The 911-nt window shown below is 41.9% G+C and overlaps 1 protein-coding gene across 1 annotated transcript in view; it reads right to left on the bottom strand.

Annotated features, from left to right (window-relative positions):
* Positions 1-911, bottom strand: part of ARMCX2 (armadillo repeat containing, X-linked 2) — a gene marked incomplete at its 5' end in the record, with an annotated part of 7583 nt that overhangs the window by 4042 nt on the left and 2630 nt on the right. The window lies entirely within an intron of this gene.

Below are 911 nucleotides of genomic sequence, written 5' to 3'. Positions count from 1 at the left end.
AACAGAGTTGGTACCCAGAGGAGAACGGAGGACGGCGGTCAGAGCTTTAAGTATCTTTGCTAACGTCAGCTCCTGGTCACGTGAGGGTTGCATCGCCAGTGAGCTCGGGGCCCCAATTTCCACTCCCACCAAGAGCAAGAGCCCCCTCCTTTACCCCCACTAGCACCTCACCCTACCCCATCAGGTCCTGTCACTCTTTTTCTTTTTTCTTTTGGTCTTTATAGTCCAGAAGCCACAAGTAGCCTGTTCTCCCTGTGTTAGAATTTTGCCTTTCTCTGGTTACCGGAGAGGGGATGGAATCTTCTTGGAGAGCTATTGACAATTTTTTATTTTTTTGTCGGGGAATTCTCTCATCCTTTCTTGAGCAGCTAAACATCCTTTCTTGAGCAGCTAAACACTCTCCCCTCGCTCCACCCCCAGTCCCCCATGCACTACTGCCCACAGTCGGACCCCTGCTCCAGTATAGGTAAGCGGCAGAGTGTCAGAAAGGAGACAGGGAATGGTAGTGCGGTCTTTACTTCTGTAATACTTCTCTGTTTTTTTTTTCTTTTTTTAAGTCGTTACCACCCTTTATTATTATAGTAAGAAAATATAAGAAAACAAGAGTTCAGTGTGAGAAGCAGCAGCAACAACAAAAAAAGAGTAGACATGTTCTAGAAAAAAGATCTCCCACTAATATTGAAAGGCACCATTAATTTTGGTTAATATTTACCACATAGAAAATTCTATTGGCTGCATAGAAAATAGTTTTCAAAGCATGGTAAGGTATTTGCATATCTAAAAATGGAATTTTTCTCAACAAGTGTGTTTCCATACCATCTGTAAATTAATCTATGGAGAGATGTTCAGTTGTCTGATCTTATTTATTTTGGACAAATAATATCCTTTTTCTCCTTCTGGGACAGCTTTTA

This window comes from Bison bison, unplaced genomic scaffold, assembly GCF_000754665.1.
Source record: "Bison bison bison isolate TAMUID 2011002044 unplaced genomic scaffold, Bison_UMD1.0 scf7180017855043, whole genome shotgun sequence".
Taxonomy (NCBI): domain Eukaryota; kingdom Metazoa; phylum Chordata; class Mammalia; order Artiodactyla; family Bovidae; genus Bison; species Bison bison.
The sequence above is the reverse complement of the archived record's forward strand: the minus strand, read 5'-3'. Positions and strand labels throughout refer to the sequence as shown.